Source organism: Egretta garzetta, unplaced genomic scaffold (assembly GCF_000687185.1).
Source record: "Egretta garzetta isolate BGI_Z169 unplaced genomic scaffold, ASM68718v1 scaffold25, whole genome shotgun sequence".
In the NCBI taxonomy this organism is placed as follows: Eukaryota; Metazoa; Chordata; class Aves; order Pelecaniformes; family Ardeidae; genus Egretta; species Egretta garzetta.
Genome location: NW_009259800.1, coordinates 1,225,033 through 1,230,117, shown reverse-complemented (window position 1 = coordinate 1,230,117; position 5,085 = coordinate 1,225,033). Strand labels below are relative to the sequence as shown.

Below are 5,085 nucleotides of genomic sequence, written 5' to 3'. Positions count from 1 at the left end.
CCCCCGCGCCGTGCGGGGCCAAGTCCCCCCGCCTTGGGGCGCCCGAGGTGGGACCAAAGCCGTCCCCGTCAGCATCGCAGCCCGGCCCTGCGGCTCCTTACAGCAGGCCCCGTCCTCCCCGGAGCACCTGGCGAGCTGGCAGCTCCTTCTCCGCGTTCTAGGCGGGACGCCAGGGCGACCCGCGGCGCTGGAGCCCCTCGCACAGAGGGGGCACGGCCCGCTCCCCCCGCCGGCCTCGCACGGGCCCCAGGGAGCCAGCACACCCAAAAAGCCTGGCGAGTTATTAAATCAAGCAACAGCTGGGGAAAAAGCAAAGTAATGGATACATTCCTGTGGTAAACATCAGCTGTGTAAGTACACCGGTCCACTTTTCCCTTGCAACCCCACCTGGGGAAACCAGCCCCACCGGCAGCCGCGGCGAGACGGGGACGAGCGGGAGGAAACGCTTCGCAAGACACCCAGGCCTGCCATGAAAAGCCCCAGGCTCCCCTTCCCCGAGGGATGTAACATCGGTCCCTGGCCCCCCTTCCCACGCAGCTTCTCCTTGTGCCGGTGTCGGGCGCAGGCACCTGCGGTTTCATTTTCCCGTCAGCTTTTCCTCCAGGCGGCTTCCCCAAGCAATCGGTGCGCTCATCTCTTCTGCAACAAGTTTCATCCGCAGCGATGCACTTAACGGGAAAGCTGCATACAGTAGGCACCCTTAGCAGGCAACAGCACATACCTCCCAAAAAGCCAAACACACCTGGAAATTGTTTTGTTATGTGATGAGCTGCAGTGCTTTATAGGACAGAGCTACCCAGGGAGGACACGGGCGCCCTGGCACGCTGTGAGGTTAGCGTACCAGAGCTCCATTTAATTCATCCAGATGGAAAATGGAAAGGTTGACCTTTCCAAGCAGGCCAGATTATCGAACGCAGGCTTCTTATTCTTGCTAATAAGGGGAAAAAATGCAGCAGGTCCTTTTCTGAACTGACACTTCTGAGTTATTTCAGCAGCAGCGTGGGGCAGGGGGAAGATTTATCACACGGTCCCAGCTGCAGTTTGTTTAGAGAAGTGACAAAAGATCGCCTGTCACGGTGCAGCACTGCTGCCAAGGGAAACGGGAATACAGATTTCTCTACCGCTTCGACCAGGGCGTCTGAATCTTTTTTTTGCCTCATTTCCTTAGGAAGTGAAGCTCATGCAGTCGCGCTGCTTGGCTGTCCACCGTCATGTCTTCCTTCCTCCTTCCCTGCCGTGATTCCTGAATTTGGCTCATTTCAGCTAAATTTGAGAGAGGGAAGAAGGCCCCAGCCCATATGGAAAAACAGTGGTGGGGCAGGAGAAAGACTTACATGAGGGAAAAGCTTTGGTATCCTGGCCCCTTACCCATTCCAAGAGCAGCAAAGGAGCTTCAAAAACAGGCAGCGCAAGCCCTGCTCTCAACCTGCCACTGCATGTGCTGCCTCTTTCTTTTTAATTTCTCTCTTTTATCTTTAAACAGATAGCTACCGAAGGCAAGGAGGAACTGAAGTGTCTTGCCAGAGTCGCTGCTGTCGGTCAGTTCTGCGGGAGTTGGCGCCGGGAAGGCAGCCCCTCGGGGATGCATAACTCAAGTGAAAAGGCAGCGGCGACACGGCTGCGGTTTCTGGCGTGGAGCAGAAGGTCCAATTGCAGATCGCTGCGTGGGGCCCGCAAAGCCAGCGCGCTTGCTTGGATTTGATTTGCAATGCACAGCGAGCACCCAGCATCTTCAGGAATTAAATTGACAAGGGGTTTCATTCCTCTCACACGTATACCCAGGATTAAATTGGAACCGGTGCAAACAATTTGTGAGGTTCCCTGCTGTTTATGCGAGGAGCAGAACGTTTCAGACGTGGTTAATAGGACTGATAAAACTAAAGGACGTTGAATGGTACATCTGCTTGGCCTTAAGTGAGAGTGCTGCCATCAAGTTTACTCAGCGGCGAAATCAGCCTCGTAAAAGCTTTCTAGGTACAAGCTTTCTAGGTACAAGCACGTCAGGGGACTCGTGGACAATTACACCTTCGTCAAGCAGCCCGCTGGCACCAGGAGCCGCCGGACAGGTGCTTGAGCAGAGTCGTGTTTTGAGCGATACTCATTTTATTTTCATAATGGTGGTATCAGTCCTCGCTTGCTCAGTATTAGTTCACAAGAGCACTCATGGAGGGTCCTTCAAAGCTTTTCTGGGGCAGTTCCTGGCTGCATCCCTCCCACTCAGGCTCACGCCGCTCACCAGGGCTGCGACCCTGCCGCCGCTCCGGGCCTGGAGTGGGCACGGCCGGGGGGGCTCAGCAAGGCCTGGGGCACCGCTCCCAGCTCCCCAGTCCCAAGGCGCTGGGCTGAGGGTGCCTGGGTGGTGACAGCTCTGGCAGCACAAACTGCCTTCTCCTCCCCAAAACTCCCTCTGCTCGCATGCCACCTCCTCTCTGCATCTTCCCAGGGAACGCAGTCGGGCTCAGCTGGTTTTTGCAGCATCTCCCTGCCGGGGCCCCTCTGGCACGCAGCGACAGCCCTGGCTGGGGACCCGCTCCTCCCACCCCCAGGACACTTTGGTTTTCACCCCTCTGGCAGGCAGAGCCGGCCCCATGGCCTCTCGGGGTGCTCAGCCCTCCCCGAGCAGCCTGTTCCTCTTTGCCATGGCAATGTGACCCCAGCGACTTTCTCACCTTCCTCCCCCAGGCCTGCTTTGAAAAAGGACGTATTTATTTCAAGAGGATTTGCTTCAAGTTTTCAGAGAAATATGATTTCTTTTAAATCAATTTTAGAAAGCTCTGAAGAAACATCGTGTGTCGAATGACATTTTCTTCAAATTGTTTTCTGTTAAAGGGAAGAAAAAAAACCTGCTGAGTTGATCTTTAGTGAGTTTGAGGGCTGGGGTGGGCGTGCGCTTACCCAGCTATCGGCTGTAGCAACAGGCTCCAGCAGAGGATGACAACCCACAGCCCTTCTGTCCCCTGGAAAAGCGGTCGGGGCTGATCCCGAGACTTGCAGCGGAAAGATCTTCATTGCGGTGCTGGGAAAGCGAATCCAGAGCAAATTTGGGGTGATGCCTTTTTCTCATTGAGACAAATATTCTTTGCTACACGGCACTAGAGGTTCAGGAGATCCCAGATGTTGTAGTTAAAAGCTCTGTACCTCCATGCTGGGAACTGGAGATGCTCTGCGCCGCAAGGAGCGCCTTGGTCTGCAGCTCCCCAGCAGCTGTGGATCAGGGCGCTGTCTGGAGATAAGCACACAGAAGAATACAAGGGAAAAACACTGGGAACTCCTCAGCTCTGGAGAGTATTCCTGTCTGAGACCAAGTGTTCCTCCTCCACCAGGTGCTCCTGGTGTAACAGGCTGGCGTGTGCTCACTTGGAAGTGACCTGACTGCCTAAAACAAGACCTGAACTGGGAGAAGTTTAGCCACAATTCACTTGTGCTTCAAGATGCCCTGCAGCAGGAGCCCCAGCAGACTTGCAATTCCCCGCCACAGCGTGTTAACCATCCCTCTGCCAACGCAAGCAAATGCTCCCTGAGAGCAGAAGCTGAGAAGCAGCTGAAGCCATGAACCCCACCTGCCGTAGGCCTGTGCTCTGTTGCCTCACGCACTGCAGACATGGGAATGACGTTTTTGGGAGCCGACTCTTCTTGCACCGGGGCTTTGGATCCAAGCTGTATTGTGGACACAGCCAGGCACACCTACCAACGCGAGAGGTGGCTGGGTCCAGCTCCCAGGGATCTGTAACGCACCCTCTGGGGCTCAGTGAGGGCTCGTGAAGGACAACCATGGACGTTTGGGTACTCAGTTACCCTCTGTCCACAGGAAGGGAAGAAACCTGTTTGACATTACTTGCTTAGGCTCATTCTTAGAAATACGTTATTTCACATCTTTTCTGAAAGCATCCAAAATCCCCTGCCAGCTTTCAGCTCCCAGCAGGGGGAGTGATTCTGATTCTATTGTCTCTAAACCCGCTGGTTTTAGAACAGAAGCATCGCAGGGAAGTTTGTATCCTTGCACTACGTGCCATTCCTCATCCAGGGAACGGTGCCCATCATCAGCGTCACATTTACAGTCATAAACCTAAATAAACCCAACCGCCAGGGTTTGTCTGGAGAGCATTAGCTCCTGCCCTGCAGAGCTACGGTAGCGCGTCGCCTCCCTGCCGCGCGGCCCTTCCTCTCCTTCAGCAAAACCCCGCCGGCCACTGCAACCCCCACGACTGCTTGCCCCGCTCAGGGGAGCGGCCACCAGCCAGCGCACGAGCCCAGCCGCAAGGTGCCACTGCAGGAGGAGACCGCGATGCCGGGGGAAAGGCCGCAGGGCTAAAAGATGCTGCGGAAGAGTTAACTCCTGGGGAAGTAAAGCTTTAAGAGGGCTGGTAACTGGAAGCGGAATACTTGATCTCTGGATCGCCTGGGTTCAACACGCACCCACCCATTTCTACTTCCTTGATGTCACTAAGCCACCTCTGATCTTTCGGGGTTGAATGAGCACGTTTTTGCTGACGTACTTGCCAACAACTAAATATAAAATGCGGGAACGAAGCCAGACGCCCTGGAAGAATTGCTCGGGTTTGTTTTCTCCTAGAATCAACAGCAGCGCAGCGTCACAGCCAACATTTAGAAAGTTGGGCAATTTTCACTGGTGCTTTTAAACTGCTCAGGCCCCACGGCTTAGCGCTAATTAGAAGAGCCTTTCTTTCTGTTGTTTAAGTCTTCCCAACTAGCACTTTCCCTCTTTGCTCTGCTGCCCATGCAAGGGTCCCATGGATTCAGCAGGCTGTTCTCTACCCACACGGGCACGTGGCAGGCTGTGGTCCACCTTCCGTTTGGCTATAGGTTCTCCACCTGGACCTTTAAACTTCTCACAGGCAGCTTCAAAAGAGGTGTCCCCCCCCCCGAAACTTGTACACCCATACATATTCTTTACCACAATCCCGTGCCACAGGGAACACACACACACAAGGTTTTTCCACGAAAAGGGGCTTTACGTGTTAAAAAAACAAACGGAAAAACCCACCAAACCCCCAAAAATCGAAGATCCAAGTGTGCTGAGCTGTCAGACTTCAAGCAACACCAGCGTTTGTGTTTATTTAGACC

At 54.4% G+C, this 5,085-nt stretch overlaps 1 protein-coding gene across 1 annotated transcript in view; it reads right to left on the bottom strand.

Moving 5' to 3' along the window:
* Window positions 1-5,085, bottom strand: part of PUS1 (pseudouridine synthase 1) — a 17,360-nt gene that overhangs the window by 8,521 nt on the left and 3,754 nt on the right. The window lies entirely within an intron of this gene.